Source organism: Lagopus muta, chromosome 6, assembly GCF_023343835.1.
Source record: "Lagopus muta isolate bLagMut1 chromosome 6, bLagMut1 primary, whole genome shotgun sequence".
Taxonomy (NCBI): domain Eukaryota; kingdom Metazoa; phylum Chordata; class Aves; order Galliformes; family Phasianidae; genus Lagopus; species Lagopus muta.
Window position 1 is genome coordinate 49067133 of NC_064438.1, and position 16674 is coordinate 49083806.

Here is a 16674-nt window from a genome sequence, read left to right on the forward strand (position 1 = left end):
GCCCAGTAGACAATCACTATTTCTTCTCCATTTCTTCTCCTGCACCCCATAAGGTAGCCCTCTCACTGCTTTTGCCAGACGAAGCCACAACATAAGGGCAGTACCACCAAATGGAGTCACAGGAAATCCCAAGTCATGATATCCCTTAGGGCAGAGGTTTCCCTGTTCAAGGTCTGTTTCTTAGGGCTTGAATTTCCACGTCATGGATGTTGGCAATTTAGGCACAGTGAGAAGGAATTTTTGTCTTGTTTGTTCCAGGCTAAACAGAACAAACTGAAAGAAACATCAAGGTCTTGGAAGGAATAAGAAATTATTCCTTTACTCTGGAAAGGAGGTGCAGTTCTAACAAGAAAAATCTGATCAACAGAGCTCAAATCTGACTTTTATCCATTTCAAGTGAAAACCAGCACCATTATACATTGTAAACAGCTCAAAAATCTCATCCAACTCAACAAATCAACATCCTTGCTCTTAAAGCATTACCTTATAATAGGTTATTAATAATATCATTCAAGGACAACTAAAAATGTGATGGAACTTTTGATAGCCCACACTGAAAATTGACAAAAACACAATGCATACACAAGCATGGATTTCCACAGGTAAGAAGGTTAACATCCAAACACAGTTTCCCATATTCTTTGATCAGCTGACTGTAGAGAAGATTTCTAAAGCTTGCGGTCCCATTCTGGCTCCAAAAATACAGCCAGCTTGCCCTTGCAGTTTGGCAAGAATCAGCAAAATTGTGTTAACAGTTTCTTTCAAGAATACAAGTTAGTAACTGCCAAATGACAGTAATGACCCTGATGTATTTCTCCCCTTAGGGCCTTTTTGTTTAGAATCCAGCTGCCATCCAAGCAGAAAAAAAAATCACTCTTTGCCACAAACTCTCCCATCACCCTGGGCTTTCTCCACTGCCACCAGCACTGCAGCTTATGAGAGGCAAGGAGCTGTTTGCAACCTGAAAATGTGATACTCCCACCTGGGATTAGACACAACAGAGTGTGCACTAAGGACAAGCAGAGCCTGCTGAAATCCAAAGAGTCTTTCCACAGGATTTTGGTCAGGTCCTGAGTCCCTTTTTATGCATTCACTCATTTTTTCCCTTGTTTATTTAAAGAACCATTTCTCTGAAATCCAGGCAAAAATACGCTAATATTTTTTGTATTATCTCAGGGCAATGGTTTAATCATAAATTAAATTGAGAAGTGCCACAGTCTGAAGCCAAAAGAAAGAGGCTAACTATGACATACCACCTGTGCTCTGCTTCTCTGGCTCAGTGCTGACCTTGGTTGACAGGAACATGTGCCTGAAAATGGCTCCCAAGTGGAAACTCATCACAACATGAACAATTACAGCAGAATGATAAACACCCACATTGCACAAGAAAGCCATCAAACTCTCACAGCAGCCAGGACTCCAACTGCATCTGGAAAGAAATATACATGCACCAGAAGAATGCACATGTATATATGTGAATACGTATACTAGTGTTTACACACACTCTCTTACTATGCTTTGTGCCTACGGCATCATGTTTCAATTCATAGTAAAACGTAGGCATGAAAACATCCTTCTGCTCCCTTATGGTAGAGACAGCTAACATTATCAGGTTTCCTACATGCAAACACAGCAGAAGGTTACAATTTCTTGTAGCGACTTAATCCTACCAATTCTCCCATCACATGCATTTTCCCCTAAACAAGATAACAGATGAATTAGTAGCTTGGATTTCCTTTTAATACTCTATGATTACATGCTCCTGCAAGATCATGAAAGCTGTGAGAAAGCCATAAAATACTGGTCTAACTGCATTTCCTCTTAACTAACAAAACAATGGATTTTTAAATGTTACATGGATGCTTTTCTTTCACATGTGGTCTTACGCAAGATTCCTGATGTGGAAGTCAAAAGTTGGCAGTCATCTTCAAAGACAAACAAAACAGCCAAAACAGTGTTTATGGGCTCAAATCTGTTCAGAGGCATAGGTGTTTGCACAAGAGAAACACAATCACTTCAACCAAGGAAGTTCAGATGCATTCTCCCAGAGCAAGGTGTTCTGCAAAAGTGTTTGAAACAGAGGAATGACCTAGCCTGCCAAAGAAGACCAAAAACAATTCTTACTTTCTTCTGCCATCTTCCTTCTGAAATCATTTGCTATCTTGGCCACCTCCAGACATCTGCAGACCAAGATCTGTGAAGTTTAAGTCACTGGAGTAGTAAAAGAAATAGAAGGTGTCCTGTTTCTCAGCACAAGAAGTATACTTGAAGCAACACAAGCAAGAAGCAAAATAGCAAGAAAACTTTTTTCTGTGCCTGCACGTCAATCACAGGAGATATGTATCATCAGTGTACAAAGGTGACAAGGAAAGACACTGCTGCTGTGGTGACACATACGGAGATGCAGACTTCTGGGATAGATGCATTTGCAAATCTGCCTGTAAAAATGTCTGATAAAACTCTCAGTTTTGAAGGACAAATCTGACACCTCTTAGACAGTTTTCACACCACAAACACCAGCTCTGCCTAATATGTGTGAAACTCTAGGTGTGGCTGGAAGATGTGGATCAGCTCATGCAGCAGAGCCTGCAAGGTACTGACCCACTACAATTCCTTTGCAACCATTGTTAAGATGCATCCATGGAATCACAAAGGTTGGAAAAGACCACTAAGATCATCTAGTCCAACTGTGAACCCATTCTCACCATGCCCACTCACCACATCCTTCAGCACCATATCTCCACATTTCTTGAACACCTGCTGGGATGGTAATTCTGCCACCTCCCTTCCCTGAGCCTTCCTGCTCTTGCCCACATGTGTATGCTGCAGCATTTAATCACGTAAACAAGGGAAGAAACAGTGGTGAGGATGCATAGTTTTGTTTTTTGTTTCAAAGACTCTGCCTGTAGACTTGCCAAAGCCAGATGCTGTAACACTGCATAGTGTTACTCCACAAGATGGGCCAGAATCTTCCAGACACTGGGTGTGGTGGGTGCGAGGCCGCATCATTAGCTGTTTGAAGCTGCGTGGGTAGTTTCCATTGTGGTCTAGCAGCCATGCAGGACGCACCCAAAGAAGCTGGGTAAGCTGCATACAGGAATTAGTCCACATTAAATTCCACGCTTTCACAACTAGGTTGCTACCCATACTCCAGAAAGCTAGCTGAAAGCAAGGTAGGCCCATCTTTTGCTGGATAAGGAGGTGGGTTATGGCTCCCATGAAATAAAAATAAGTTTGGAGTGGAATCAGGAGACAGGTGTGCCCTGCTGAGTATCTCAAAGAGGGAAAACACCAAGCTTCCATGGCTTCAGTCACTAAGTTCCAAGTCCTGGAAACGTCAGCCTTAAAAATCTATGAGTACCCACTAAGAGAGCATGGAAATCCCAATAATTTTCACCAGTTCCAGACTTTTCAGTCACCTACTAGCAAATACCAACCAAGAGCTTGGAAGCCCTGTAATAGACTTCCAGGCAGTCCTAAGAGCAATGCTGCCAAAAAAAAAAAAAGAACATCCCAATTATACCAATAAATGAATACAAAGCTAATAGTCAGTTACCTGTCAAATGCCATTTTCACTGAGAAGCTGCAGGAACCAGGGAACAGAAATACAAAGTTTTTTGTATAGTATTTTCCAGAGTGAAATTTTCTCAGAATTTCTAGTTGGCAGGAAATTTTCTTTTTTCTCCCCCAGATCAGTTTGGGATAGAAGCCTGTAACAGATGAACCAATTATTTTCTTCAGCCATATTAAATGAGTTGACGTTGGAAGGGAGAAAAGGAGAGATTAATACTGTTAACCAATGTAAACCTTGAGACTTTTATATTATCAGACTTGTTTTCATGTAATCAGGATGCTGACACCAGAAAAAACAACCACAATTTCTTACCTAAACCTTTATATGAGCTCGGATCGAATTACCAAGGAAAAATATATTATAAGTCAGCCAAACTAGCATCCTCTGCCATTAACTAGCTCATTTTTGTTACAAATGAAATGAAGGTTCCTTGCCTTCCATGTGCCTCAGCCTGAAAGTTATCACATTTGAATTGTATACCTCATTAATATGCATTAGCTTAAGTATATATCTAAAAAAAAGGGGCAATAATTGACTTCCAGCATCATCAGTTTGCTGTCTAACACTACACCGTTAGGAGCACAACACAAGGCCAAGGGTCACAATTCTCTTACACAACAAGCAGGAGCAACAGCTGCTACTTTGCCAGTTACTAATTAACTGAACTAATTAACTAATAATAAATGAAACACTAGGACTATTTACCCAGCTGTTTCAGACTAAGCTTATGCCTGAGTCATATGGGAAATCCCTCCCAGCCACTAAATGTGCTACAGATTATCTGTATTATCTGAGTTTATCACTGCTTTTCAATCTAAGGACATAGTGCTCTTCTCAGTTTACAGATTGAAAAGTGAACCATATTAACCAGTTTTGAGTTATACAGGAAATCTGTGCCAACAAAGCCTTGAGTACAACAGACCTTATATTCCTTTTGCATATGCTTGCCTCCTCAGCAAGCAAGCTGTCCTTTGATACTACAGTCTGTCCCGCTTGTCAGGTGTATTAACTTACGACCATCAAAAATAAGGAGATTTCTCCTATTGCTGTCAACCGGAGCTTTGCAACTAATTTTAACAGAAGCAGTAACTAGCCTGATATCCTAAGAAATTTAAAGAAACCACACGTCTTCCTTTACAGTTCAAGAAGAGCAGTAAGTTAATAATTAGCAAATTAGAGGAACTATGTATGTTTGTATACATGTACTTATGAAAAAATACATATTTGCTCCACATACAAAACAACAACAAACTTTAGTGTTCTGTAGTCATGAAACAGCCTACAGATCCATGAAATATCTAACTTCTGCCTCATTTCCTTTCTCAAACTCTCCATTAATTTATCTCTTAATCTATAGTATTTCAAGTCTGCCACTGATTTCAAACTGCTGCCATCTAGAAGGAACAAATACCCTACATCTACAAAAATGACTATTTTAGCCTAAAATAGAGATCGGAAGAAAAAGACCTCAACAATGAGGTCAATATACAAAGCACTAACTGTCCTTCCTAGATGACTGTCAAATTTGAGAATTAAAGACCCCATGATTTGCCATGATTAAAGAAATGCTTGTTTCCCAGCATTTGCTGCTAGTTCTGGCAAGCCATGAGACAGCAAACTCTAAATCTGTAATGTGACTGGTGGAAATGTTGTTTTTAAAGGTTTAAAATGTTTTAGCAACAAATATTAAGTCACTCAGAGATTGGAATATGTATGGGATCAATTTTTCACCACATCTCATCAGTCTTTTTATACAGTGAAAACCAGCGTGGTTACTCTGGCATAAAACCAGAGTAATGGAATGGAGACTCATGCCTGTGGTCACTAACATGACCTAGTTGTATATACAAAAGGATATGGGAAAAAAGTATCAAGGGTGTCAAAGCCCAAACTTTCCAGTATGACATCGGTTTTGATAATCACTTGGTAGCATTTGTAGGACTTGATCTACAAGTCCCATTTTTTACTCATCATTGGGACCACAGAATTTATGTTCAAATCAATAGCAAAAAATGTTGCACAACCTTGTCACCAAGATGTGCAAGTGTCTACAACATGCCAAAGTGTGTGTTACACAGTGGTCACGTGCCACCCAATGTTACAGATGGAAGTAGATTCCAGCAAAAATTCTGACAAAAACCCCACTGTGCTGTCTCCACTTCAATTCTCTCTCAGACAGTTTCTCACTGAGTCCAAAACTATCTTTCGAGTTTTGCCCTTGGTTTATGTTATAATAATTATGCACAGTAAATGTCAGAGAAGATTCATGAAGGTCATGAGAAGATAGGCCAAGCAGTACAGAAGATATTTCTGTGCTAGACAAAATTATGAGACGCAACTCTTGAAGGGCTGTAGTCTGGAGAAAAAATGGCTTGGCAAGTAGAAGTGGAGGCCATAAAGCCACAGCATACACTGAGAAAATTCATTTAAGCCAAACATGAGAAGATCCATCCATATTGCTATTTGCTTCTTGGATTTGTTTTTCTCAGCTCAGAATAAGATCTGCCTTTGAACTCTTTCTGCCAAACTCTTGACAAGTTTCATTTCGGAAACTGACAACAACGAGGAAGCTTTTAACTGTTTTTATATTAATCTACTTCAAACTCATTTTTATCTAGCTAGAGGCAGGGTTTAATCAAATACAGGTTCTTCTCTGAAGCAGGCCTCAGCTCAACTTAACCACAGTTTACAGTGTGGCCTACATTACTAAATTCCAATGGCATTTAACTTTTCAAGGTCTTCCTTTAGAGTGGTAACTCTGAGCTTTACATGATATACAGACAAGGGTTTAAGAACTGCCAAATGGTTACTCCTGAAGGGATTCGCTGAAGGACTCCACCATCACTAATGAAAAGCTGCAGAATGCACTTAGCAATGTCAAATGTTAGAATTTCTCACTATCCATCACACACATGTACACACACACACAAAACCCTTTCATGCTTACTGGGAAGCTCCTGGAAGAGACCAATTTTACATTCCCTGCAAACCCTCAAATTCCCCTGGATTTCTCTGGCAGTTTGGAGTTGCACAAGCATAATTCCCTCTCCAAGTTGCATCTTCTGCCAGAGCCACAAAAAGCATGACTCTCCTGCAACTGCTAGCCAGAAGATTTAGCCTTTTTGAGCTCAAATTCTCAAGCTATCCTCTAGCTCTGGTAGTTCCAGGTTCAATTCCTGGTAATGATTAGGACAAAAGTTACTTCATGAAGAATGCAGAATCTATCTCCAAGTACTTAAAAATTCCTAATACAGCAGAATATCTTTAGTGTGATTGCAATAGGCATAAATATATAGCTACGTAGTATCTCAAGAGTGATGAGAAGAAAAAAATAAAAGCATTGAGAATTGATTTGTAACAGAAGATGGAGATTAATAATAAATGGTTACATAACACAAAATGGCACACCATATTAGGACTCATTAATTGCAATAAAAAACAGATGTCATTGTGTCTATAACAACCCTGTAAAATTTCTACTTGTCTGTTACCTCTGGGATTTTTACATATATATTTATTACATATGTTAAAACTTTTCATTTTCATTTCAAAAAGCAGTCAAGGAGATTTTATTTCTGAGCTTATAAGTCTTAGTAATAATTTTCTGAAATTGTCTACAACACATGTGAAGTGGAAGCAGCTGACTCAAAGGTTTACATAGTATTACCTGTATATGTATTTACAGCTTGGAGAAGGAAAAAAAAAAAAAAAAAAAAAAAAAAAAAAACACATTCCATGGAAGAACAACACCCTTTCAAGGAACTAAACAAAAACACAAGAAAAATCACAAAGGAGTAAATATATCTTAAAAGCAGGAATATAAACTGCAATAACTACATAGTATACTCCCTGCAAGGATTTCTCTCTGCCACCCTCATAATATAAGCTGGAAAAAATATATCAGGTCACTCCTAAATATAATTTGATGAACAGGAAACAAATGCTAACAGAAGAGAGAGAGGAGAGGAGAGGAGAGGAGAGGAGAGGAGAGGAGAGGAGAGGAGAGGAGAGGAGAGGAGAGGAGAGGAGAGGAGAGGAGAGGAGAGGACTATTTCCCTGTACCACCACTGCTTCATTTACTGGATTTTCTCCAGATTTAGAATTTTTTGTTGTATTTTATTACTACTTCAAAAATAAACCATTGACAACTTCAGGTATAATATTAACAAAATACACCAGGCTTAATGCACTGATTTAAGGAAGGTTACTGTATAAACACACATTCTTTTCTACATTATAGTCTAACATATAAATTGCTTAAAATCTCACCTCTTAGTTTTTTATTTTTTTTTTAAACCCCCCACAGTCACTGATACACACTTATCCATATTTATAGATTTGGCAGACCAGAACACAAACGGGCTACACCAAGTTCCTCTCTCACAGCTTGAGGTTTTTTGAAACGTTGCTAAACATCTAGGGAAATCCAGTATTACCTAAATAAGATACCTAAAATAATACAAAGACTAAAAACCTACATCCTATGAATATATTTACTATGAAAGGGCACCATATACCTCTGAAAAAAGGTAAAAAAGTAGAAAATTTTTTTCCATTTGGATAAAGTAAAGGTTTGATCTGTGATGGGAAAATCCCCTTTGCTTGACTCAACTTCAAAGTTTATTTTGGTGCAAAATTCCCCACAGATACAGCTATGTGACCACATGATCTAAGCAGCAGTGCTGTAAAGCACATACATACCACTCTTCCTCCTAGAGTGTCTTTTGCAATGTATGCTGTTTGCATGCCAAAAACTCTTTCACCAATAGACTGTTTATTGGGAAATTAGGTAAGCTGGCCAGCCACGTGAATCAATTGAAGGTAAAATACTGATAACAGACAACTAGAAAAACAGATGAGCAGAGTTTTATAACAAGCTCTCAGAGAAAGCTTGACAGAGGGAAGAACAGGAAAAAAAATCAAAATACTTCCTATGAAGTAGATAAATTTGATTTAATTAGCGTATATGCATTATGTGCTTACAGATCACCACAAAAACCACAGGATCCATCAAGAAATAGTATCTATTGCAATCCTTTTGTGTAGCACTGCTGAGAAGACTAACAAGTAAAGGTTTTGCCTGAGACCCCTTCCAGAGCCATCAGGCAATTGTGACATGCTCCCTGGCAGAGCAGAGATCATTACAGAGTTAGATGACAGCTAGGCATGGCTTTGTGGAGCCTAGCAAGGCCCACACAGGGCAGTGGGATGTCTACAGCCTTTTGCAGACCTAGCTGTTAGAATTTTACTTCAGTTTACATAGGCCATCATTGTGACAACCCAAGTGACACCACCGCCACCACACCAGCATCTGAATAACACCATCTCACTCTTTTCAACCTCCTCCTGCTACCAGTCTTTTCACTATAAGCTGTCAATTTGGAGACAAAAATCTGTGCGGTGCCATTTCCCATGGACAGAATTAAATGTTCTGCTTACCCAGCAGTAAGGGAGTGGGAATGTGAGAGGCAGAAGGTCTGGCAGGAGCAAATGTGTTGCTGAGAGCCACTGCTTCGAGTGGGATTCAAAGCTTGCATACTGCATGGTTCCTTAGCTACCCTGCACTATGCTTCTCTATGCTGCACTATCTAATCTCACAGAGCAGTAGGTGGGCTGGCTATTTTTAAAGCACTTCAGATGAGTTTACACTGATTATCATGCTTCTTTGATTTTCCTGTTTTGCAAAAGAGACTGAGTTTTGACTCAGAAATAAATCCTTCTGGCAAAAGAAAACAAATTTAGGCCTTATAGAAAACTTATACTGAATATAAAATTAAGTACGACACAAATCACTCTGATAAGTGGTAAGTTAGTAAATATATTATTCATCAAACCACAAGGGTTGCATATTATAGTGATTTATAATCGTCTGGAATGTTTTTAACTGGTGTATTTATAACCCCTTACACCACATGGTCTTCATATGTGTAGCAAACTGTATGAGCTGTTTGTCACTTAGCAAAAGCACATAAGTAAATCTTAACATAAAGTGAATGACCAGATATATTTTACAATCTACACATAAACTAATGTACTCACCAGATTATTCTCTAAATAACTGTTAATATATTAAGCCAAAAACAGCGGTCCATGCTTACTAAATAAACAAAGATGTAAAGACTTGCAATGGAAAACTCTTCCATTCCTGTCAAAAGATGAACTTAGTGAGCTGCAGAGCATTAATACCTGCTGCTGAATCCATTCTCGGGTTGAAGACTTTGAAGCTCAGCCTGAGAAAGTGTTTGGATAACAAAGCACATTGCAGTTGGACTAAATCTTGGTAGGCCCCTTCCAACTGAACTATTTAGTTCCATTCTATTCTGTGCTATTCATAGACTCACAGAATATCCCAAGTTGGAAGAGACCCACAAGGTTCACCGAGTCCAACTCTCAGCTCCACACAGGACCACCCAAAATTCAAACCATGTCTGAGAGCATTGTCCTTGAACTCCAGCAGCTCGGGGCCATATGCACAGCCCTGGGCAGGCTGTTTCATGCTCACAGCCCTCTGATGCAGAGCCGGTCCCTAAACCCCAGCTACCCCTTCTCTGACGCAGCTCCATGCTGTTCCCTCGGGCGCTTTGGCTGTCACACAGAGCAGAGCTCAGCGCAGCACCTCCGCTCCCTGTGAGGAGCTGCAGCCACCATGAGTCTTCCCCTCAGCTCCCTGCTCTGGGCTGAACAAACCTAGGGACTTCAGCTGCTTCACATGCTCACCTTGCCCTTCAGATCCTTCCCCGTCTTCATAGCCCTCCTTTGGACGCTCTCCAATAGTTTTATGTCTTTCTTATACTGTGGTGCCTAAAGCTGCACATCATGCTTGAGGTGAAGCCACAGAGCACAGCAGGACAGTCCACTTCCTCACCTGGCAGCAGTGCTGGCCCTGCTGTGCCCCAGGGTACAGTTGGCCCTTTGCCTGCCAGGGCACACTGCTGATTCATATACAATTAGCCACCAAGCTACCAGGCCTCCAGATTCCTTCCCACAGGGCTGCTCACCAGCCATTAAAAATCTCTGCTTTATCTACATCCACATTTGTGAGGTGACCATCCTCAATAACTATCAGACCAACATTATCTCTGATCCTTTTGCAGTTAACATACTTTTATTGTCAGCTTCAACTCTAATTGAGCTTTGATTGCATGCATTTTCTCCCTGCAATAATGAATTGCATCTTTGTAGTCCTCCCAGGTCACCTGACTCCTCTTCTCTTCCTCTCCTCTTACCTTCCTTTCCTTCCCACCCCATTCTATATTTTGTAAATGTATCATTAATTTTTCCTGACAAAGGTAAAAGGAAATAGTTGTCTGCAATACCCATGTCCTTTGCCATGTAGATGGCAGCAATGCTGCTGTCTTCTAGGGCTCTGCCCAAGTAGCTAAGGAAGACCTTGCCACCTTTAGTCAGGTGCTCAATATTCAGCTTGCACTGACTGAGCTGCTGCAAGAGGAGGGTTATGAACTCTTGCACTTCCACAACTCAATTTCAAACAGACTTTTAGTGCCAGGAATCTTGCATAAAAGCTTGTTTACAGATTAGGAAAATGTAGTTGCTGCTGTGTCAAAATTTAACTGAACTCTACATATATCCCCAAGGTCCTACAATTCATCCAAATATAGACACGTAGGAATAAGGCAATTTTAATACAAATTTCTAGAAGAAAATTGTTTGAGCTTTATTGACTGGTTAGAAACACAAACTAAATGGCCAATTAATCCTGGAAAGCATCAGACACTTTATCACAACTGACTGCGATCTGATCAGCAAGATTGGACTCAGCACATTTATACTGCATGTGCCCACTAGGTCTGAAGTCAGGGCTTGACGCAATAGACTGGTCATTCCTGTGTACAGATCTGGATGCTTGCCTACCTCCTCGTCTCCTTCTCATTTCCTGAGAATAAACATAAACTGTAACAATATTTTTTTCCCCAGTTTAATCTAGATGGACTGACTTTTAACTGGAACAGAGCAGAAAAGACTTGCTTGCACAGCAACCCCCCGTCTTTACCTGTAATGGAAGAACTAACAGCAACTGCTGGTACCACCTCTTTGCACGGAATAAAGACCCCTGGAAAAACACACCTTTGTACACTAGCTCTCCCCAAGCCCACAGAGCCCTGAAAGATTGTAAGAAAACACACAGTCTGAAATCTGACGTGGAACTGTGTAAGTTACAGTACAAACCCAGCTGAAATTTGAGGGGAAAAACAGTTATAGACACACCCTTCCCCCTGTTTCCAGACGGGATAATAAGTTGTTTGTGATTTTGGACTTTGTTTTTCCACCTCTTTCTGAGATGCCCTTTCTCTGGCCTGCTTGTACTCCCAACAGCTAAATCAGGACCAGGACTATGTCTCACTTTGCATGCTACATCAACATCTTAGTGCATTGAAGAGCTTCTTTTCAACTACAAGTTTGCCCTTGCACTTGGGGTCCTGTGACTTGCACTCAAAAGCATCGCTGGCACATGGAAAGCAGTTTTAATCCTTGTGGACATAAGGCTAATAATGCCAGGTATCATCTAAAGCTTTACATTTGCAATGTGAATAGTCCAGCACTGCTTCTCTATGCAGATGACGCACACCCAAGACCTTTGCTGACTCATGGGCCCAGAACCATATGGCATCATGCCTAATCAAACCCTGGTCTCTCCTTTGCATCATGAGGACATTCTATGTGTTTGTACAGCGCTTGGAACATTTTGATATAATTATGTAACATTTTGCAAAGATGTAATGTTCTCCAGGATCACAAAACTGAAGAAGAGCAGAAATAGGAGGTAGAAAAAAAAAAAAAAGCAGAGAATTACTTGCAGTAGGCTGAGTACTTCATGAACTGATACAGAAATCCAAGACGCAAAATGTAACATTAAGCTAAATTCCAGCACTCATTACTCACCATGCTTCAGCAACATGAGTAAGTTATGTATGAAATAGGATACTTTTCTGTATGAGATATCCAGTATAACCTGGCCCATGCAGGAGGGATTTTCCATCCAAAAGGCAGAGAAGAATAAATGAGTGAAGAAAAAAGTAGAAAAAGATGTCAGCATATTGTCAAAAAATGACATACGAGTTCACTTTATAGGCACGCACCAAGGAAGCCAAAATGTCTATACTGTGCTAATGTAATCTCTCTGTGGTCACCAAAAGTTAATACTTATGAAAAAAAAAAAAAAAAGAAAAAAATACACTGTTTGGAGCAAGCCCTAACCTGATAATGTCTTAGTATTTCCAACAACTAGACGTTTGCAGATTTCCTCTATGGCAGCCAGAATTCAGACGACCACACTCTGTCTCCATACATGAATATCCCTGAATGCATTTTTCTGATCCTTTTATGAATCTTTTCTACTTCTTGTATCCACAATATCCTACGGAAATGAAGTTCTGCCACTGACTCTTTGTTGTGGATTTAATTCTAAATTTGATCATTTTAATCAGTACCCTCTCATTTTTGTATTGTCAGAAACTGTGATTAACTGTACTTTGATTCTTTTTACAGAGCTAATATGCAATGCTTCCCTGGCATCCTGTTTGATTGCTGACATGCTATGTCCGGTTCATACAGCCATAAAGTTTTATTTCATATCCAATCAGTAATCACAAGCTTGTATTCTCTTTCACAATAAAAGCAAAACAACTATCATTATATCACATCTGTTTTCTCACTTCAAACAAGTGTTTAAGGCAACTCTGGAACTGCTCTCAAAATACCTCTTCCAACTTGTCACTCTGTAGTGCCAATAGCCATATAATGCAAATTATCTCGTATGTTTTTGGATGGAAGCCTGACAATAAATGCCAACCTGATTTTCTACAGTCCAGAGTATGCATATTCACAAGTGGTTATAATATTTATAATGTTTTGTTAAATGTCAAGTCTAAAAAGAAGGTTAATGTTGCCTTAAGAAGATCAGGTAAACAAGGTAGTCACTGTAGCACTTTTAGCCTACTTATCATGAGTTACTGGGCAATGTGATTTATTAGTAAGCAGGACAGAGCTTGTATATAACTCAGGAAACATTACTTTCAAGAAATTTTGACAAATCTGTATTAAAAACCCTTAGGGTCGTTTCAGGTTTTGTTGACAATTTTTCAAGAATTTGTGTAGTTTCTGCAGCTGCACATCATAGGATTTCCAGAACTGGTTGACTCAGACACACCCAAGTATTCTTGTAGGGTTCTGTTACTCACAAAGTGCTCTGCTAAAATGAGTTACGATTTGGCTACAGTCGTTACTTACTTTGTTTTAACTATCTTCACATGCTTGAGATATTATCTTGGACTTGATACTGTTGGGCTTCCGAGCAGCACGAAGAAACCGAAGATTTGATCCTTCAAAGAGTTCATGACCCCAACACAGATATTCCCATTGACCCAATCAGTAAATCTTGATTCAGGCTAAATGTAAGGAACTCTATCGAGGACAACAGGAAAATCCAAACCTGAATTGAATGGATAATACGTTCTGTCTCTACCCTTGTAATTTACTGCAACAGCACTACACTCAGATTGGGTAAAATCCTGACCTCGCTATTATCATTGACAAATCTGCTGCAGAAAATTTCACCAACACAGTATCACTGAAATATGCACCTCACAAATCAGTCTTACTTGTGCTAGTTTTCCTAATTTGAGAGCAAGCTATCTATAAAGTCAGAATGTTTGTTCCTTAAAAGTAATTACAAAAAGAAAGATGCAATGGCTGGAAAATACTGTATAAGCTCAGAAGTTTACATGGTTATTTCCAAATTTTTTTTCTAATATCTGATGCAATTTTTTTTAATGCTTGCAGCATAATTCTAAATTACTAACAGGGCACTTGTTTTTTTCAATTCTTTTTTTTCCCCTCTTTTTCCTTGAAATTCATAGCTGAAAATCAACGCAAACTCATTCAGCAATTACCCAGGAGAAAACTTCTATTTTGTAAAGTGACCACTGTGCTTTCAGGATCTCTCTGAAAACTTCCAACAATGTTCCACCCTTGGGCTTTTCCATCCTCCAATCCTTAGCTTGAAAGCTTGCATTCTCCCTAGCTGTCCCTTTTAAAATATGCCTTTCTAAAAACTGCACTGAAGTGAAAAATGTTGCAGAGGTTTTATTATTTTAAAAGGAAAGGTAGCTCTCCTGCTTTGATCCTGGCATCTTAAAGATTTTTTACATTTTGGCCAAAAATAGCATTAAAATAAACCAATTCCCACCTTCCTATGTTACAGCCAACAAACTGATTGCATTATTACTGGATAACATCACCTCTTTGGAATTAGGCTGCCAGCTGAGGTCTTATTATAGTAGTGAATTCACACAGCCACAGTTAGCACTGTCAGCATTTCTATTATAATAGCCTCTTCCTACTCCCACTCTTTTTCCTCAAAGGAATGAAATTTGGACTTAAAAATGAACTTAAGGTTAAATCACTGACAAGATGATCCCCAACCACCAGCCCGTGGCTTGTCATTTTAGCACATTTCTGACAAGTTGGAGTATTTTTTAATACAGGCCCAATCATACGTTCTTTCTGCATCCAGAACAAATGTGCATCCAGAGAATACAGCACTCAATCCCAGTACCTTCAATGGCTTGAGTTTCTTAACAAATGTGTTTTTAATAATCTCTTCATTTCAGGGAGCCGCTGCTTTTAGAGCTGTGCCTACAGAGTGCACAGAAAGATGCATTCTGCCACAGTTTCCATTCATAAACACGCTTCAGAACACAGATGTCACACAGGCAGCATGTTTCTCAGAGGCACTGAACTGCCCGATGCAAAGGGTGTGAAATGCAACCAGTCAGGCTGCACCTGGGAAACAGGAAAACACGCTCACCATGAAAAACTTCTGCAGTGTGTTCTAGCTGGGACATGCCCTGGGGACTCCATGGAAACCACACGCAGCTGCAACACGGCAGCCTGCATGCTGAGCACAGCCATCCACATGCTCCGCACTGATGCTCACCTTCTTTCCTGACACTGATTCCACATCTCTCCCCAGGTGCCCACATCTCTCTTCCCATCTGCTGAGCCACATGTTTGCCCAAATGGATACTGAGGAACCAGCTTGGGCCTGCCACACCACATTGGGACAGGGAGGCTGAGGTGGGGACAAGGCAGAAGATCAGCCCCCAGCCTGCCCACCAGGCCTCAGAACCACGATGAGATTTGGGCTCTCCCTGAAAGACAACGTGACACAGCCAAGGAGGACACAGCCAAGAACCAAGAGGCAGCTTTCACTCAGCCTTGGGCCCACCCAACTCAGCCCCTCTGAATCTCCTGGCGACCCCGGGGCACACGGCGCTCTGCCATCCCCTCCCGGCCCCGCAGCCCCTCGGAAGGTGGCCACGACGCGGGCACTTACGTTGAGGCGGCCGCCGTCGGAGCGCTGCGGGCTGCACACTGTGGTGCCGTCGGGGCTCTCACGCGGCAAGGAAAGGGTTGGGGGAGACCATTTCGCTGTTGGAAGGGTGAATTTGTGCTCCGACAAAGTCGTCGGATTATTCCGAAAGAATAAAAATACATTGTGCAGGAGATGAGGGGGGCTGGGAAGGGAAGGATGTGTGACTCGGGGGGGCCCGGCCCGGCCCGGCCCGCGGTGCCCGGAGAAGGAGCGGCCGCGCCGTGCCCGCTTCCCACTCGGCTCTCTGATCCGCTAATCAGCGGCAGCCGCGGGCCGCCGTGAGTCACCCCCGGCCGCGGCAGCATCAGTCTTTGCCGCGGCGTTGGCAGCCAGACGAGCCGCGGCGCGGAGCCGCCGCTGTCCTCGGATGAACCCGGCGGGGCTGCCAGCGCCAGTCGAGCGCTTTGCGAGGCGAGAGCCGGGTCCCTGCCGGCGCGGCGGCGTGCGGCACCTCTTCGGCGGGGCTGGCGGCGACGGGGCGGGGGGCGGGAGCGGGGGTGGGGGGGGGGGGGGCGAGCCCCTCGGCGGCCGGGCCGGAAAGGTAAGCGTGGATGGAGTAAGGAAGGGGGAGGGAAGACGGTCAGCGAGAGGGCACGGAGCGGCGGGGAAGGGGCCGCCCGGCTCCGAAGGGGGGGACTGCGGCCGCTTCGGGATGCGGGAAGGGGTGGGCACGGATTGGGAGGTGAGAGGAGGAGACCCCCTCCGT

General features: G+C 41.6%; 2 long non-coding RNA genes across 3 annotated transcripts in view; one reads left to right on the top strand and one right to left on the bottom strand.

Moving 5' to 3' along the window:
• The window catches only part of LOC125694350 (uncharacterized), a 96960-nt gene extending 80824 nt beyond the window's left edge, over positions 1-16136 (bottom strand). For both annotated transcript variants that reach the window (XR_007377515.1, XR_007377514.1), the window contains exon 1: positions 15930-16136. This is a non-coding gene — a long non-coding RNA (uncharacterized LOC125694350). The remainder of the gene's footprint in view (positions 1-15929) is intronic.
• A 336-nt stretch (positions 16137-16472) lies between these two features.
• Positions 16473-16674, top strand: part of LOC125694348 (uncharacterized) — a 38718-nt gene continuing 38516 nt past the window's right edge. The window contains exon 1 of the long non-coding RNA XR_007377512.1: positions 16473-16509. This is a non-coding gene — a long non-coding RNA (uncharacterized LOC125694348). The remainder of the gene's footprint in view (positions 16510-16674) is intronic.